General features: G+C 43.8%; 1 protein-coding gene across 5 annotated transcripts in view; it reads right to left on the bottom strand.

Annotated features, from left to right (window-relative positions):
* The window catches only part of SGMS1 (sphingomyelin synthase 1), a 210,789-nt gene that overhangs the window by 92,964 nt on the left and 98,207 nt on the right, over positions 1 to 19,618 (bottom strand). For 2 of the 5 annotated variants that reach the window (XM_075072672.1, XM_075072671.1), the window contains 2 exons: positions 18,450 to 18,517; positions 3,794 to 3,872 (listed from right to left, as the gene is read on the bottom strand). The gene's annotated coding sequence lies outside the window, so the exon portion shown is untranslated. Of the gene's footprint in view, positions 1 to 3,793; positions 3,873 to 17,479; positions 17,528 to 18,449; positions 18,518 to 19,618 lie in introns of all 5 variants that reach the window. The other 3 variants (XM_075072669.1, XM_075072670.1, XM_032784500.2) reach the window with 3 other exon arrangements.

The following is a 19,618-nucleotide window of genomic DNA, read 5'->3' on the forward strand; positions in this document are numbered from 1 at the left end:
CATCATTCTAGACTACGTACTTTTACCATATGCCCTCAATATTCTGTGTAGATGTGTTGGTTGCGTTACCAAATACTTGCTCAAAGCCACTCACTTGTTTTATGAACCAAAACACATTTAAAATAAAATAGCACTAGAAAGGGATCTCAGGCTTCAGAATACTCTTCATAGACAGTAGTGGTATGAAATTCCAACCCACTTGTATCATTCACTGAAAACAGCTAATACATTGCAAAATCTTTTGAAATAAGGAACTGGTTTTATGGACAGTAATGGAAATTCAGTAAATAGTACCGTTTCCAACCATGCATCACTCTCAGTTTTAGCTCTTAGTGAACACTGGACAAATCTATGACACTGAACAACAAATACTCTTTGAAAGGAATTATACCTCTACCCCGCTATAACGCGACCCGATATAACATGGGGCCAGACTCCACACAGCGGCCAGAGCCCGGAGCTCTTTAAATCACCGCTGGAGGCCTGGCACTGCTACCCTGGGGCTGTGGCATCGGGGCTCCACTGGCAATTTAAAGAGCCTGGGGCTCCCCGCAGCAGCTGGAGCCCGGAGCTCTTTAAATCACCTCTGGAGCCCTGCTGCCCCTACCCCGATATAACGGGGTTTCAGCTACAACGTGGTAGGGATTTTTCGCTCCCCCGACCACGTTATAATGGTGTAGCAGTGTATTTAAAATAAAATACTTTTGACCTACCCAATGAGCAGCCAAATCCTAATTATAGACTTACTAATCTAACACACACATAAATATGAAAGAATGAATTTAAATAACCACTACTTTTAACCTGTAAAAGCAGCAAAGAATCCTGTGGCACTTTATAGACTAACAGTCGTTTTGGAGCATGAGCTTTCGTGGTGAATACCCACTTCGTCGGATGCCTGTAGTGGAAATTTCAGGGGTAGATATATATATGCAAGCAGAAGCAAGCTAGAGATAACGAGGTTAGTTCAATTAGGGAGGATGAGTCTTGTTCTAGCAGTTGAGGTGTGAAAACCAAGGAGGAGAACCTGGTTTTGTAGTTGGCAAGCCATTCACAGTCTTTGTTTAATCCTGAGCTGATGGTGTCAGATTTGCAGATGAACTGAAGCTCAGCAGTTTCTCTTTGAAGTCTGGTCCTGAATTTTTTGCTGCAGGATGGCCACCTTAAGGTCTGTTATTGTGTGTCCAGGGAGGTTGAAGTGCTCTCCTACAGGTTTTTGTATACTGCCATTCCTAATATCTGATTTGTGTCCATTTATCCTTTTCCGTAGAGACTGTCCAGTTTGGCCGACGTACATAGCAGAGGGGCATTGCTGGCATATGATGGCGTATATTACATTGGTGGACATGCAGGTGAAGGAACCGGTGATGGCGTGGCTGATCTGGTTAGGTCCTGTGATGGTGTTGTTGGTGTAGATGTGTGGTGGCAGAGTTGCATTGAGGTTTGTTGCATGGATTGGCTCCTGGGCTAGAGTACTATTGGTGCAGTGTGCAGTTACTGGTGAATATGCTTCAGGTTGCAAGTTTCTGGACAGTCTGGACCTATACACTGAATGCTTCCACCAACGTGCACAGGCAGAAATTGTGAAAAACCAACATTGCTTGCCATAACCTAAGTCATGCAGAACGCAATGCATCCACAGCCTCAAAACCACCCTGACATTATAATCGAAGAGGCTGATAAAGGAGGTGCTGTTCATCACGAACAGGTTCTGACTACCAAAATGAGGCTGCCAGACCAACTCTCCAATACCAAATTCTACAGGCACTTCCCTCAGATCCACTGAGGAATACACTAAGAAACTGCACCATCTACTCAGGCACTCCCCACACTAACACCGGAACATCAACATACCCTTAGAGCCGAACAGGGTATTTTCTATCTACTACTCAAGATCCACAAACCTGGAAATCCTGGACGCCCCATCATCTCGGGCATTTGCATTCTCACTGAAGGACTGCCGAATATGTGGACTCTCTACTACCCTGCCACTAGCACTCCCAGCTATCTCTGTGACTCTACTGATTTCCTGAGGAAATTACATGCATTATTGACCTTCCAGAAACACCATCCTAACCACCATGGATGTAGAGGCTCTTTACCACAAACATCCCCCACACAGATGGAATACAAGCTGTCAGGAACAGATCCCTGATGATGCCACAGCACAACTGGTACTGAGCTCTGTGCCTTTATCCTCACACACACTACTTTATTATAAATTTGATGACAATATAATCTCCAGATCAGTGGCACGCTGAGCACCTGCATGGCCCCACAATATGCCATATTTTTATGGCCGACCTGGAATAACGCTTCCTCAGCTCTCGTCCTCCCGCCCCTTCTATACCTACGCTACATTGATGACAATCAATCTCGACCATGGGAAGGAGACTCTGGAAAAATCCACCACAATTTCAACAGCCTTTCACCCCACCATCAACCTCAGCCTGGACCAATCTACACGGGTGGTCCGCTTCCTAGACACCACGGTGCAATAAGTGATGGTCTCATTAACATCACCCATATCCGAAATCTACCACCGCTAAGCCTACCTTCATGCCTCTAGCTTCCATCCCGGGCACACCAACACGATCCATGTCTACAGCCAGCATGAGTACAACTGCATCTGCTCTAACCCCTCAGACAGAGACCAACACCTACAAAATCTCACCAAGCATTCTCAAAACTACAATACCCACACCAAGGAAATAACCAGATGTGTACCAGAAGGCTCCTACTGCAAGACAAACCCAAGAAAGAAACCAACAGGACTCCACTGGCCATCACATACAGCCCCAGCTAAAACCCTTCCAACGCATCATCAGGGATCTACAACCCATCCTGGACAATGATCCCACACTTTCACAGGCCTTGGGTGGCAGGCCAGTCCTCGCCCACAGACAACCTGCACACTGAAGCATATCTCCCCAGTAACTGCACACTGCACCATAGAACCTAGCTCTAGGAACCAATCCATGCAACAAACCTCGATGCCAACTCTGCCACACATCTACACCAACAACACCATCACAGGACCTAACCAGATCAGCCACGCCATCACCGTTCCTTCACCTGATGTCCACCAATGTAAATAGAGCCATCATATGCCAGCAATGCCCCTCTGCTATGTACGTCGGCCAAACTCGTCATCTTACGGAAAAGGATAAATGGAACACAGATATTAGGAATGGCAGTAATCATCAAAAACTGTGTAGTGAAACACATTTCAACCTCCCTGGACACACAATACACGACCTTAAGGTGGCCATCCGCAGCAAAAAAACTTTCAGGACCAAGACTTCAGAAACTGCTGAGCTTCCAGTTCTATCTGCAAATCTGACACCATAGCTCAGGATTACAAAAGACTGTGAATGGCTTGCCAACTACAAAACCGTTCTCCTCCCTTGGTTTTCACACCTCAACTGCTGAACTAGGAACTACACTCCTCCTAAATTGAACTAACCTCGTTATCTCTAGCTTTGCTTCTTGCTCATAGCATATATACCTGCCCTGGAAATTTTCCACTACGTGCATCCGACAAAGTGGGTATTCCCCCGAAGCTTATGCTCCACAATGTCTGTTAGTCTATAAGGTGCCACAGGATTCTTTGCTGCTTTTACAAATCCAGACTAACACGGCTACCCCTCTGATACTTTTAAACTGTATGTAAATTTATTGCACTTTTCCTTGATGTAGTCTAAATGATTTTGTCCAACTGCTGTTTTTTAAAAATGAGGTATGACATATCCAAGCTCAGTTATACCACCTACTGAAAAATAACACTGCTTACCTATAATCTTCTTTGTTGTACACATCACATCTTCCCTTCATCCTCTCAATTTGTTAGTGTTCTGCTATTGTATTTCTACCTGTCAGAAAGCAAAGAGACAGTTCAGTTCCCACAACCACTTTTGTCATGGATGTAATAACGAATTCTGCTAAAACTTCCTTATTTATATTCAATAAAAACATGTCTGAATGTGCTACAAACCTGCGTAGCTTATATAAGAGCTTTCCTTGATTTTACCAATTTATTGCACCAGCATAATTATCCAGCATATATTTAAGTTCGTTTTGCTTTAATTACTCCCTAACGCAACCAAGAACATGGTGTTATAAAAGTCACAGGAAGGAAGGAAAACAGAAAATTCTCTCTTTAAAATATTCTGGTGGTTTTGCGCAAGTTGTTTGATTGTTTCTATTGCTGCTGTTTACAAGTCAAACAAATACATTCTCTGATCCACCAAGAGATGGGGGCTGCAAAGAACGCAACAAGACCTTAAAGCTTTGACCAGAAGTTCTTGTATAAGGGGAAGAAGACTAGCATCCAAAGAATGAAAAATACTGTTTTGAGGGAAAATGGTAAAAACACAAAATCCCACACACATTTTTCTGTGATTCTATAAACCTTCAAGTACCAGATAAAAATAAATTGGGGACTAACTACTAATGACCTGCTCTGCAGAGGTACAGAGCCTTTGTAGCTTCCTTTGGCTTAAAGGGAGCTACAGGAGCTGAGAACCTCTGAAAAGCAGGTCACTACCTACCCACAAAAGCTTAGGCTCCAATACATTTGTTAGTCTATAAGGTGCCACAGGACTCTCTGTTGCTTTTCACTAACTAGTGTAATTCTACCCAAAGGTACACAAAAATCAATGGAAAAAGCCATTCAAAGTCCCCTATCCCACTAGATGACAAGAAAAAACTTGTCTAGACACTTGTCTTTAGTGTCAATAACATTCAGAGACTTAGGAAACACATGAAAGTCCCAAAACAGAGTCAGCACTCTTGCACCAAAGCACAGACTTGATTCCAATGTTTCGAGTCTGAGGTCTCCAGTTCCCATAGTGGATTCAGGTTATTGGGGCGGGGGAGGGAGAGGAAACAAAATTCAATGGCTTCACCAAAGGATCATCTACACTGTGTCATTTGATAACAACAAGAATTGCTTCTGGAAGTGATAGGCACCATTCCTGCATCTTTATGAACAATAACATGGTACTGAAAGGAGGAGCAGATGATCAAACTGGAACTACAGGGAGAAAACAGCTTGGAAAGAAAGGGGAAGGCGGTGCATAAGCAAAGCACTGTTTATGCGATGAGCAGTGTGGAAGGAGTATTTGAAGCACTAGGGCTTGTCACAGAATGGTCTCTCACTGAGAGGGTTAATTGATTCTGGCTAGGAGCTTGGTTAAATGCTTGCTCCGAGACTCCACCTCTGAAAGACTTTGTGAAGCTTGGGAGTTGAACTTTGGCAAAGGTCTGCTCCAACTTTAGAAGACTTAACCTGGAATTTAAGTTAGCTTTTAGGAACCTGGCCTAGGGAGAGGCCTTCTTCCAACCTTGAAAGGCTCCATTTAGTCTGGAGACATGGCAGAGAGCTGAGAAAGAGATCAGAAATCCACATTGCATAGTAGGTCCAAAACTTTGGATATCAAAATTAGAGATGGAATGATGTCACGAAGCTCACATCTGGATTCCAGCTTTTCCAGAGCTCAGGAGTATTCAGATTCCTGTATTCTGATGTAAGCCTATCTCCAGTCACAATGTTAGGTGTGGTAAATGTTGCTGTATCCAGATGAATCTTTGAAGGGAGGTCGGCAAGAAATAGGGGGGGCAGAGATCCAGCTTCAGATTGCAACCAATTCTGAGCCAAACGCACATCCCCCTTCTGGCAACATCAGTTCGCCTAATGGGAAAGAGAAACTGAGAGAAGTAGGAAGGAAGCTAGATTTGAAAAAATACCACATAGAACAGGAAAGCCCTTTAATTTCTTTAATACTGCAGCTGATTGAAAATTCCAATAGAATATAGCCTTTATTAGAAATTGCCATCAAAAATTTGATTTAATTTTCAGACCATTTACACAAGAAAGGTGTCCCCAACATACTACAGAACATATCTCTGCTTCGGCAACTAAAGTTCTAAAAAGGAATGCTGTGTCATACTCCACATGAATCACTATCTTAAAGTGCAAAGGAAACAGAGTTTCTGTTCCCCTTCCTAGACTCTGATTAACTTGGTGTAATTCAAAACCAAAAAGGTCAATTTATTTTAAAAAACTTCTTTCATGTCAAGTTTTTTCCCCAAAACAAAAGCAGACTTAAAAGTGCCCTTTATATATATAAATATGCATTTGTTTTGTTAGGGTGTGTGTGTCTATATATATCTACATCTATATATATAGACACACACACACACACACCCCTATATATATATATTTGTATATGTACAAGTTTCAAAACAAAAATTTTGATAATTCTGCCTACCAACAACCCAAACCCTTCTGGAAACTCAGATGAATCACACTACTAATTTTTTTCTCTTTCTTCAAATGGATCAAGAAATATTTGACATTATGAGTGTTCAGATACTACACAACCTTTGACTTCCGTTTGCATTTTGGTTTCCTGTTCATAAACATCTAAAATCATGTCTCAAGTAAGGACTGAGCAAGAACAAATTCTTATGTACTTCAGTCTTCAAACAGCTTCAGTCTTTTCCCATCTTTACTTTACAACACTACGCAAGAAGGCCATCTTTGCTGTTTGTATTATTCCACTCTGAGATGTTCCAACCAATCCCAATAATCACTTTTACTCTCAGATTAATAAACTTGTCTTCCTCTGAAGTTCAGTTGCCTTCTTAAAGAAAGATATTTAACATAATCTAAGCTTTTTGAAAGTGCTTATTACATTTAGTCTCTCCACTAGAGTACCAGAAAGCTGAGAGCAGAGATTTCAATGGGCTGCTTTCTGGAATGATATTGCATCTTCAGGAAAACAGTGCAGTTCTTCAATGGTTCCTTAAAAAATAAATCCTCTTCCTTCATAAGAAAAAGTTTAAAGTAACAAGGTTTAAAGGTGGTGGCCTGTTAGCTACGCATCTGTACACTAACTTTATGCCTTTTGTACTACCTTTTTTATACATCCTTTTTAGGTCATATCAACACTGGCAATTAACAGCGCTGCAACTTTCTTGCTCAGGTGTGTAAAAAAACACCGTCGCCGAGCGCAGCAGGTTGCAGCGATGTAAAGTGCCAGTGTAAACAGTGCCCCAGTGCTTGGAGCTACACCCCTTGTGGGGGTGGTTTTTTTTTTTTAGACTGCTAGGAGAGCTCTCTCCAGGACTGCGCCGCAACCACACAAGGCACGTTAAAGCGCTGTCACAGCAGTGCTTTAGCGTTGCCACTGTAGCCTAGCCCTTACACTCAATGGTGCAGTCTAGCGTAGTGATGGGTAATTTCTCATTACTTTGGTTGGAGAGATTTCTTCAGGGCTGTTTCATGCAGAGAGAGTCTGATCAGATGTGTTAACAACCCTCTATTTTATCTCTGAATGACAGAACTCATTTGCATCGCAGACACCTAGTTCGCAGCTCACTCCAGTTAAAATTAGACGCCCAGATGCACATAGCCAGTTTCCACTCTCTGATTCTGTGTGTGGCTCTCCTTGCAAGTTAGAGCAGTCTGGGGGTTAGCTCTAAAGTGTACCAGTTGCCAATGGTCCCCATCCTCATCTGGTGCTGTTTGCGCCACTCAGGCTATGGCTACACTGGCAGTTTTGCAGCGCTGGTAGTTACAGCTGTGCTCGTACAACTGTGTACGGCCAGCGCTGCAGTGTGTCCAGCAACCGCGCCTACGAGGGCAACTTTTCAATTGTTTTTTTTTTTTTAAACTTACCCCATCCCCGGCTGTGGTCTGCTCCATGGTCCCGCTCCTTTGAGTGAAGCGCCGGCGGAGCGGCGGCGGCCCCGCTCTCCAGCTAGAGCTCCAGCCGGCGGTGGGCTTGCGGCGCTCCGGCTGGGGCTCCAGCCATGAGAGTGGGGCGGCGGGCTTTGTCACGCTCCGGCCAGGAGAGCGGAGTCGCGGAGTTGCCGCGCTCTGACCGGGGCTCCAGCCGGAGAGTGGAGTCGTGGGGCTTGCCACGCTCCGACCGGGGCTCCAGCCGGGGCTCCGGCCGGGGAGAGCGGGGCTTGCCGCGCTCCCGGCCGGAGCGCAGCAAGCCCCGCTCTCCCGGCCGGAGCGCGGCAAGCCCCGCTGGAGCCCCGGCCGGAGCGCCGCAAGCCCCGCTCTCCCGGCCGGAGCGCAGCGAGCCCCGCGACCCGCCGGTGCTCTGGGCCCTTTAAATAGCCCCCCCCGAGCCCTGGGGCAGTGAGGGGAGTATTTAAAAGTCCTGGTGCTCCAGCTGCTTCTGCCACCCCGTCCTTCAAATAGCCGCCGGAGCCCCGCCTCCCTCTTGCATTCCCCAGCGCTCCCGTGGCTATTTAAAAGGTCCCCGGAGTAGAAGGGGGTTGGGGGCTACTTAAAGGGCTGGGGTTCCAGTGCCTCTGCTGCACCCCATGACCGCCCACACCAGTCCGGCCCCCCTGCCTGCAGCCAGCTCTGCACCCCATACCCACAGCCACCTCTGCCAAACACCCTCCTGTCTCCAGCCAACCCCTGCCACACACCCCTGCAGCCCTGCCCAAAGCCAGCCAGCCCCCCACACTGCTGCCCGCACCAGCTCTGCACACTCTGCCCAGCCGCACCCCTGCCGTCTCCAGTCAACCCCTGCTGCACCCCACGCCTGAAGCCAGCCAGTCCCACACTCTCTGTCTCCAGCCCTGCAAACCCCTGCTGCACCCCCCTGCGGCCTGCCTGAAGCCAGCCCGCCCCACACCCTTGTTCTCCAACCAGCCCCACATCCCTTGCCCTACCTGCAGCCAGACCCTACTCCGCAGCCCCTGCCCTGCCGTCAGCCAGCCCCATGCCCACTGCTGCCCTACAGTTTCCAGGCATTAACCCTGCAGGGAGCAGCTGGAACACCACACATGTGCACACCCCCAGGAATGGCCGGGACCCACACATGTGAAACGGCAGTCATTAATAACCAATCAACAGCATATATGATGCAATGTATATAATTTATTATTCATATAGTTATGAAATAAAATAATACATGAAGAAATGAGAGGCTTTTTCCACTTTTTTTTTAAGTCATCCCTGCCGATCTGTGCTTCTCTGGTAGTCAATTCCTTTCTCTTGCAGCCTTCTCCTTATCTTGGCAGCCTGTTCCTTTTTCATGGTTTCCTATCCCTCCAGTCTTGCAACTTTTTATTTTCTGTGGAATACAGATTCATAACTGCTTTCACCATCTCTTCCTTACTCTCTTGGTTTTTTCTTAAGCTTTACTGTCTTTCAGAAGTCTGCGCTGATGGAGCAGTATTCAAGGTCACTTTAAAAAAAAAACAGAGATACTGTTAATACAGAGCCGCATTGTTTTTAAGAGTTTTGTAGCATCATTTACACATTCTGAGCATAGTACAGAGAGGCCGCAGCTGCAGATAGAGATGGCGAGTTTCCCCACACGCGGCTCACAGGGGAAGGGGGGCTGCCACGTGCGCTCACTGGGAAGGGGGGGGTGGGGGTTGCTTCACTCTGGAAGCCATGGGGTTTCTGTGACTTGTGGAAAGCAAAGAGCAGCTACAGGGAAATAACACTGAACCCTACACCCACATCTGCCACAGCAGCTACTCTCTGAGCCATCTTGCATACGCAGCTCACCTGGGAAGGGGTGGGGTGGGGTTGCTTCACCTCTGGAAGCCATGGGGTTCTGTGACTTGTGGAAAGCAAGAGCAGCTACAGGAAATCAATGGGCTATTCCACATCTAGGCATGCTTGCAGGCAGCCATAGCCCCCCTGCTCCCAAAACATTTGCATCCTTATAATAAAGCTTCTTACCAGGAACAGGCTCCTCTGCTGGTTCCTCACTACCAATGTCCAGCAGTTGCGACTGGCTAGCTTCTTCCTGGCTGCATGACTCCTGGGAGTCAACAAACACCTCAGTAACCTCCCTCTCGGGTTCCTTACACCCGCCCCTCCTCTCCAGGCTCTGAGCCCAGGGCAGTGGAGTGTGAAGCAATGACAGAGAGGCTAAAAAGGTATGCTGGGATACCTCCTAATACCCTGGAGGCCAATTACAGCGCTGGTGAGTGTCCACACCTGATGATCAGCGCTGGAATCGCTACACCGGAAGCAGACCCAGGTGTACAGCCAGTGCTGCAGACAGGGAGTTGCAGCGCTGGCTGAGCTTTTAAGTGTAGACACCTGCTAAGTTGCAGCGCTGTAACCCCCTCACCAGCGCTGCAACTTGCAAGTGTAGCCATGCCCTCACTCCTCTCTAGAGCTGCAGAGTGGATGACATAAGAGCTGTCTACAGGTCTCTACATGCACTGCGGTGCTCTCTCAAATACTCATCTAGGAGGAGAAGGTTAGTTTCCGTTCATGTGAGTGAAGAAAATAATTTGCCCCAAAATCTCTAATTAAGTTTAATAGTCAGGAATTTTTTTGGATAATACTGATCTAAGATTGTCCTTCTGCTGAATATACACACACACCAGCAGCCTTTCGCTATGTATGTTCTTGTTCTGTTCCTAGTTAGGCATGACTTTTTCTCTTTCGAAAATCCTTCATAACTTCAAGATTTCTCCCTACGGTGGCTGAACTGTGACAAGCCTGATTATGAACGCCACAATTTACATTACGGAACTTTAAGAATAACATCCATAGATTCTTTACCAGAGATAATTAATAAAGTCGTATTGGATAACATACTATACAGTTATAGTTTCACTTTCATTCAGTTAAAAAAATTTTCAGGACAAGGTATTACGCAGTTCAAATAGGACAGGTATTTAACACTACTATGGTACGTTTCAGATGTGTTTTAATCAAGAATAATGAAGGTTACACTAAGTTTACTATATGAAAAATCTCCATTTAGGTTCCACATAATAGGGACTTTGTATGGTCACCTGTGGGACACAAATCTTCATTCTAGACTGGAAGATGGTATTCCCAGCATGGGAAGGAATGGAGTGGTTGCACTTAGTATATTTACTTCTCCTTGAAAGCAAAGGCAGAGGAATTATAGTCCACAAGATACAGAGGTTACAATGTACAAGGTCTATTCTGTTACAATTCTTCCTCACAGAGAATAAATCCCAGCACAAAAAGGATCTCCCTTTTATACAGAGAACACATGCTTCCTGAAACTTCCTTACTAAGTGCCACAAGAGGCATACAGTGTGGTAACTAATCTCTATTTGATGTTCTCTTAATACATTTGTTTTTTTCCACAATATTATGGTTTTTATTTTTTCCTTTAGAATCATTATCTTATAGTTTGCTTTTGTATACTGATTACTCATCATAAATCTGGTGAATAAAGTTGTCTTAAAGTTTTTCCTTCTTTCAAATTTTTGATGAAACGAGCATTTTAACGTATATTAAAAATTAAAAATATTAAAAATGTAATGCTTTAGGCCAGATTCCGCAACTATTACTCAGACTACACAAGAAGCACCTTACTAGGCGAGTAATTCCTCTGATTTAAAATTGGAATGTGTCTATAGTAAGATACTAGTTAATATGCATAAATTTAAGCATGTTTATGTACTGCCATTGAAGTCAAATGTTTGCAAGATTGGGACCTTGATCTTTTGCTCCTGTGATGAATTTTTATTTATTTATTTTTAGAAGGGATTTTATAATTTACTTTTATAGGAAAATTATCTGTTATATACACAAGCACATTTTTCATTTCTATTATACATTAAGAACCAGGGCCGGCTCCAGGCACCAGCAGAACAAGCAGGTGCTTGGGGCGGCATTCTGGCGCCGGCCATTATAGGTGTCGACTCCGAGGTATGGGGAAAAAGTGTCCTTGCCGCCCTAGCTTGCCTCCGCTCTGCCTCCGCCTGCTCCCCTGAGCACAACCACCGCCGCTCCACTTCTCCCCCCTCCCTCGCAGGCTTGCCATGCGCAAAGCAGCTGTTTCGTGCAGCAAGACTGGGAGGAAGGGAGAAGAAGCCGAGCGGTGGGCACTCAGGGGAGGCGGCAGTGGTGGAGTGGAGGTGAGCTGGAGTGAGGAGCAGTTCCTCTACCTCCCGTTACTTCCTGCACCCCACCACTCTAGCTCATCTCTGCTCTGCCTGCTCCCCTGAATGCGCCACTTCTCCGCCCTCCCTCGCCTCAGAGGGAGGGCGGAGAAGCGGAGCACCGGCGCACCCGGGGGAGCAGGCGTAGCAGAGGTGAGCTAGGGTGGGAGGTCACGGGAGGCCCCCAGGAAGCAATGGGGGGGGGAAATGCAGCATGCCCGGGGTAGGAGGCGGGGCTGGGGATTTGGGGAAGGGGTTCAGAAGGGATAGAGTTGGGGTGGGGCCGGGGGTAGGGGGGCATGAAGAAAAGGGGGGGGCGGCAAAAATCCTAGAGCCAGCCCTGTCAAGAACATATGCACTTTTTCCTCAGGTTCAGAAGAAAGTGGGAGGTAGACCAACTGAGAGTCTATGGGCAAAGAAAAAAGGAGTAAAAAATAGGGGCAACATCATGGAGAGATCTACCACAGACCAACAAACCATGATAGATGATGCATTTCTAGAACAAACAACAAAATACCCAAAAGACAAGACATGTTAGTTATTGGGGACTTTAACTACCCGGACATCTGTTGGAAAACTAATATGGCAAAACAGAAAATTTCCACTAAGTTCTTGGAATGTGTTGGGGATAACTCTTTGCTCCAGAAAGTGGAGAAAGGAACCGGAAACAGCCACTGGAGACTTGACTCTGACCAACGGACAGGAAAAAAGTTCTACAGCCATATAAATAAGAAGAAAACAAAGAAAGAAGTGGGACCGCTAAAGACTGAGGATGGAGTGGAAGTTAAAGATAATCTAGGTATGGCCCAATATCTAAACAAATACTTTGCCTCAGTTTTTAATGAGGCTAAAGAGGAGTTTAGGGATAATGGTAGGATGACAAATGGGAATGAGGATATGGAGGTAGATATTACCACGTCCGAGGTAAAAGCCAAACCCGAACAGCTTAATGGGATGAAATCAGGGGACCCAGATAATCTTCATCCAAGAATATTAAAGGAACTGGCACATGAAATTGCAAGATCATTAGCAAGCATTTTTAATAAATCTGTAAACTCAGGGGTTGTACTGTACGACTGAAGAATTGCTAACATAGTTCTTGTCTTTAAGAAAAGGGAAAAAAGTGATCCGGGCAACTACAAGCCTGTCAGTTTGACATCTGTAATATGCAAGGTCTTGGGAAAATTTTTAAAGGAAAAAGTAGTCAAGCACATTAAGGTCAATGGTAATTGGGACAAAATATAACATGGTTTTACAAAAAGGTAGATTGTCCCAAACCAACCTGATCTCCTTCTTTGAGAAGTTAAAAGATTTTTTAGACAAAGGAAATGCAGTGGATCTAATTTATCTCGATTTCAGTAAGGCATTTGACATGGGGAATTACTAGCTAAATTGGAAAAGATGGGGATCAGTATGAAAACTGAAAGGTGGATAAGGAACTGGTTAAAAGGGAGTCTACAGACTACAACGGGTCATACTGAAAGGTGAATTGTCAGGCTGGAGGAGGTTACTAGTGGAGTTCCTCAGGGATCGGTTTTGGGACCAATCTTATTTAATCTTTTTATTACTGACCTTGGCACAAAAAAGTGGGAATGTGCTAATAAAGTTTGCGGATGACACAAAGCTGGGAGGTATTGCCAATACAGAGAAGGACCAGGGATATCATACAGGAAGATCTGGATGACCTTGTAAACTGGAGTAATAGTAATAGGATGAAATTTAATAGTGAAAAGTGCAAGGTCATGCATTTAGGGATTAATAACAAGAATTTTGTTATAAGCTGGGGAGGCATCAGTTGGAAGTAACAGAGGAGGAGAAGGACCTCGGAGTATTGGTTGATCACAGGATGACTATGAGCCGCCAATGTGATATGGCCATGAAAAAAGCTAATGCGGTCTTGGGATGCATCAGGGAGGTATTTCCAGTAGAGATAAGGAGGTGTTAGTACCGTTATACAAGGCACTGGTGAGACCTCATCTGGAATACTGTGTGCAGTTCTGGTCTCTCCATGTTTAAGAAGGATGAATTCAAACTGGAACAGGTACAGAGAAGGGCTACTAGGATGATCCGAGGAATGGAAAACCTGTCTTATGAAAGGAGACTCAAAGAGCTTGGCTTGTTTAGCCTAACCAAAAGAAGGCTGAGGGGAGATATGATTGCTCTCTATAAAATATATCAGAGGAATAAATACCAGGGAGGGAAGAGGAATTATTTAAGCTCAATACCAATGTGGACACAAGAACAAATGAATATAAACTGACTATCAGGAAGTTTAGACTTGAAATTAGATGAAGGTTTATAACCATCAAAGGAGTGAAGTTCTGGAACAGCCTTTCAAAGGGAGTACTGGGGGCAAAAGACACATCCAGCTTAGTCTTGAAGCCTGATAAGTTTATGGAGGGGATGGTATAATGGAATTATACCTAATTTTGGTATAATTATGCCTAATTTTGGCAATTAATTCATCTTTGACTACTAGAGGTAAATATGCCCAATCGCTTGTGATGGGGTGGGATCCGAGTTACTACAGAGAATTCTTTCCTGGGTGTCTGGCTGGTGAGTCTTGCCCACATGCTCAGGGTTTAAGCTGATTGCCATATTTGGGGTCAGGAAGGAATTTTCCTCCAGGGCAGATTGGCAGAAGCCTTGGGGTTTTTTTGCCTTCCTCTGCAGCGTAGGGCACGGGTCACTTGCTGGAAGGTTCTCTGCACCTTTAAGTCTTTAAACCATGATTTGGTGACTTCAATGGTTCAGACACAGATTTGATACAGGAGCGGGTGTGTGAGATTCTATGGCCTGCATTGTGCAGGAGGTCAGACTAGATGATCATAATGGTCCCTTCTGACCTTAAAGTCTATGATTCTAACTGGTAGAAAATCTGAAGGTGGAAGGCAATTTGGCTGAAAGTGATGATGAAATGATAGATTTCACAATTCTAAGGAAGGAAGGAATGAGAGCAGCAGAATCAGGACAGTGAACTTCAAAAAAGTAGATTTTAACAAACTCCCAGAACTGGTAGGTAAGGTGCCATGGAAAAAAAATCTAAGGGAAAAAGAGTTCAGGAGAGCTGGCAGTTTCTCAAGGAGGCAGCATTAAAGTAGGATGACCACATGTCCTGTGTTGGCCAGGACAGTCTCTTTTTTAAGCCCTGTCCCGGTCGTTCCAACTTTTTGGGCAAAACTGTGCATTTGTCCAGTTTGTTCTTGCCAGTTGATCATCAGTTGGCAACAGCAAACTGGACAAATGCACAGTTTTGCCAAAAAAGTGGGATGTGACTAGGGGAAGGGCTCAGTTTGCCTCGGGCTGACCCTGCACAGGGTGGAGAGAGGAGGGCTTTAGGCCAGCCCTGGCACAGGGGCTCAGGCTCATCCTGTGTGCAGGAGGGAGAGGGGAACTGTGGACTGGCCCTGGGTGGGTGTCGGAGAGTGGGGGGTCCAGGCTGGCCCTGTGTGGTGTCACATTTTCCCTTTTGGAAAATATGGTTAGCCTATATTAAAGGCACAACAGCTAACTATCCTGAGGCAAAGGAATGAAAGGAGAATAATAAGATGCTAATACATGGCTCTATTAGGAGCTCTTTAATGACATGATAATCAAAAAAAGAATCCTACAAAAAGTGGAAACATGGACAAATCGCTAAGCAAGAGTACAAAAGAACCACAGAAGCTATAGGAACAAAATCAGAAAGGCTACGGCACAAAATTAGTTACACTAGCAAGGTACGTAAAAGGCAGTAAGAAAAGTTTCTTTAAATATATTAGAAAGAAGAGAAAGATGAAGAAAAGGGTAGGTCCTCTTAGCAGGGAAAGAGAGTTAATAACTAATGACATCAAGAAAGCTGAGATGTTTAATACCTATTTTGTTTCACTCTTCACTAATATGGTTAAGGGTGACCAGATATTCAACACTAGTAATATTAACAAGCAGAAAGCAATGCAAGCCAAAACAGGGAAAGATCCAGGTATTATGTAAATATTCTTTAATATTCTATAAGTTATATGTACTTAAGTCAGCAGGGCCTGATGAAATTCATCCTACAGTACTCAAGGAACTAGGTAAAGCAATCTCTGACCCATTAACAATTATCTTTCAGAACTCATGGAGGATGGGTGAGGTCCCAGAAGAGTAAAAAGGGGAATAAAGAGGACCTGGGGAATTATCAACCAGTCAGCCTAATTTGGATACCTAAAAATGATTCAACAATCAATTTGCATGCACCTGGCGGATAAAAGATTATAAGTAATAGCCAGCATGGATTTGTCAAGAACAAATCAACCCAATTTCCTTCTTTGACAGGGTTACCTGCCTAGTTGATAAAGGGGCAAGTTGTAAACATTTAGTCTTGAATTTTTCACATCCCTGAACGACAGAGTAGGGTCAATCCTTTGTGTCTAGTGGAGATGAGCCTCTAGTGTTTAGCTAACCAATGATCTTTCAAGTTGCTCAACACCTTATAATTTCATTCAACAGAAATATCAGTGCAAGCAGAGTGTGCTCAGCTCCTCCCAGGAGGCAACATACAGAATGCAAATCATGTCTTGCATTTACATAACGTGTGAACGTTTTTCAAAAAGTCACTACAGATGTTCTATACTAGGTTAATGGAGCCAAGATGTACTGTATTTGTGCTTATGTGAGCCGCTGCAAACCAAAAATTGAAAAACCACTGCATTTCACAAGTTACGAACCATCCCCCACACCAAACCCAACAAGAAAAAGACCAAATTATTAAAGATTTCAAGAGACCAAACTGTTGTGTGCCACAGGCAGAGAACAGGAAGGACTGATGCCCTAGACCCCTGCAATGACTGGGAATTGATTTAAGTAAAATATACCCAGATGATCCTACCAAATGATCCATGTCCCAGGCTGCAGAGGAAAATACTCAGTAGAATTTCCCTAAGTCATTATTTAAAAAGGTTATTTTCTACTACTTTGATTACAGAAACCATGCAATGATAGCCCACAAAAAATACAGTGTCAAAATTATTCAACACCTGAAAAGATTAAAGACAAACAAGTATGGAGCACAATTTAGATTTCCCACAGACAAATACTTGCTTTTGTTCTCTCATTCACTTATTTTCTCTTAGAAACATCAGGCAAGTTTGGAAGGCAAATTAGAGATGCGAGCTGGTAACTTTTGAAAACAAGGCCAATCATTTTAGTGCCTAAACGTAGACTTAGAATTTTAAATTTAAACACTGTGTTTGGCAAAGCTTGGCCTTAGAATCTACTTAATGGTACTATCTACTATACAGATCACCTTTTACAAGCTTTCGAGCAGTGAAATGGACATCCCTACTACTGTATTCTTTGTTTAGAGCCATTCAAAAAAACAAACCTAATTTCAACTAAAAATCCATTATCCCCTTTTCAGCACAATCATAATTACACACTGAAGTGCACAAAATGGTGAGAAGCAAGCTCTCTACTTTTGCAGTCAAAGAAAAGACTAACCAGTTAGGAAAAACAAATTTCCAGTTCACATTTTAGATGGAAATGTGAGATAGTATCTTCTGACAGACTAGAAGTGTATCCTTTGACTACTTATTACCTATCACAATGGGATCCTGCTCCACAACCAGGGCTCCTCAGCATTCTGCTAAAATAAATAAATAAATAAATAATTTAGTGACCTATATCCTGCAATCCCTTCAGTCTTTACTGTGGGGCAAAGCCAATCAACACTTGACAGAGTAAGATCTGAATGGGGACTGCAAGTCTGCCTCTATGCACTTGAACCTATAAGGAAGGCTGTGTGTCTGTCATGTAGGTCACGAAAAGTCACAGATTCCGTGACTTTCCGTGACTTCTGCAGCTGGTGCAGAACCCTGACCCAGCAGCAGCAGCAGTTTGGACACGGAAAGGGGCTCAGGACTGAGGCAGGGTGTTGGGATGTGGGGTAGAATTTACCTTGAGTGTGGGGAGCTCCCCGGCTCCCACTAGTATATCCCTGCAGCTACTAGGCAGAGGAGCCAGGGGGTTCTGCATGCTGCCCACATCTGCAAGTGTTGCCCTCACAACTCCCATTGGCTGCAGTTCCTGGCCAATGAGAGGTGTGGAATCTGTGCTTGTGGCAGAAGCAGCACACGGAGCTCCTTCCCCTAGAAGCTTCAGGGACATGCCGCTATATAATTGTATTACCTTCACACACAAGTGTGTATTAAACCCAAATTGCCAAATTAAATTGATTTCATCTTAAATAAGTCAAGACAAAAAACAAGTGTTCACTAAAGGCAGACTCTCTAGACTTTAAATCGAACAGCACTTCTCATAATGGATTTAACACTGTATAGCAATGTGTCTAAGTTCTCAGGTCCCTAGTCTTTAGTGTAACTAGCTTCTCACCTCTAAAAACTCAATTTTAATTGAGTTACCCCATAATACTATGTTTTTTTAATTCACTTGATTAAAAGTATTTTGTCAACATTTGTTAAATGCTCCAATGACAATTTTCATACAAGTATATTCTTTGTTGAGCAGCACACTTGAAGCAAAAAATGGAAAAGAGAAAGGTTATTTACCGTTAGCATCATTCACCTTCCCAGATTAATCTATCGTTCTTCAGACCTCTCTCTCTCTTGCTCACTCTCTAAGAGAAAACATAACACAAAAAATAAAATTATCTTTCATGTTCTCCTTTAAACAATTTGACTGATTAAGACAGATTTCTTCCAGAGCAAGTACCTTTTAAAAAGGTCACTTCATATATATGAAGAAATATAATGAAGAAATAAAGCACTTCTGTAAGTATGTCTGAAAGTATCTGAAGAGAGAGAGAGAGAGAAAGACCAGGAGATGAGAATAAGAACTTCCATTTTATATTCCTGCATTTACCACAGGCTGTAAGCAGCAAACTGGTTCAAGCAGTTAAATTCAGGTACACACTAGCTTCAGCATTCCAAGATAGACAAGCATTCTGAGAACATTCCTAGGTACACCTATGGCTTTTTGCACAGCAGTCAAACTAATTACCTCTACAGTAATTGACTGAAAAGCTCTTGTTATTTATGACTAACAATGTTTTGCACTTCCAATTTGCTGAGAAGTTGTATAAATAACTATTGTTAGCTGATCTTTAACTAGGCCAACAACTTGCAACACTTTAATGCAAGTGTCAACATACAGACATTTTTCCCATTCAGTGCAATGTTTAAGAAGTATCCAAGAAAGGTTTTCATAATACAAAAATAAAACAACATAGGGGAAATGTGTTAGTTCTCATTGCACAAATTACCATAGTTTATAGATATACACTGATATTTGTTGCATGCATCACTGTAGAGGTAGGTCAAACCCAGACTTGGCAAGATAGAATGAAGTAAGCGGGACCTGTCTTATGAACTGTCATTCAATTTTATTAGTACTTGCTGCCTCTGCTTGGCCATAGTGTTATACCAATAAAAACTAGCAGGATTTTATTAAAGGGGACAAGACATTTGTTACATTTATTGTAAATACCAAAATAAAAGATAACAGCAAACAATGTTGTTTGACTACTTATTTCTATGATTACTTATATAAGCGACTGGATAGCGTAGTGGTTAAGAGCGCTGCCCTTTGATATGGGAGACTGCCCTTTGATACGAGAGACCGGGTTCAAATCTCGGTTGGTACCCAACTTTCCAGTAGGGGTCCTTGGGCAAAAGACCCCCTAACGCTTCACCTGCCTACCTCAAATATGAGAGTGACA

The sequence above is a fragment of the Chelonoidis abingdonii genome, chromosome 15, assembly GCF_003597395.2.
Source record: "Chelonoidis abingdonii isolate Lonesome George chromosome 15, CheloAbing_2.0, whole genome shotgun sequence".
Lineage (NCBI taxonomy): Eukaryota > Metazoa > Chordata > Testudines > Testudinidae > Chelonoidis > Chelonoidis abingdonii.